Here is a 375-nt window from a genome sequence, read left to right on the forward strand (position 1 = left end):
GAATGCATGGATGACACGTGTACAAGGGAGGGCCATGCGAAGAGAAAGGGAAAAAGAAGGATCCATTAAAAGGCATACAAGTGTTGCAGAGAAGGCACTGCAGCTTTTAGCTCTTTCCCCACAAAACCCTAACTCGCTTCTTCCATGCCCCACAATCTCTGTACATCTCCCCAGCATTAAATTCACCACCTCACTCCCTCAATTTCCTTTCTTTTTTTTAAATATACACTCAAATAAATTTCTAAAAAATTTGTATCACATGTTTTGATTTTTAAAATTTTTTATTACATAAAAGTCTCTAAAAATAAAAATAAAATATATAGATCTATTCGTCATATTTTTAAAGATCGATTTGTATAAATAAAAACGAATCTG

This window comes from Arachis duranensis, chromosome 8, assembly GCF_000817695.3.
Source record: "Arachis duranensis cultivar V14167 chromosome 8, aradu.V14167.gnm2.J7QH, whole genome shotgun sequence".
NCBI lineage: Eukaryota > Viridiplantae > Streptophyta > Magnoliopsida > Fabales > Fabaceae > Arachis > Arachis duranensis.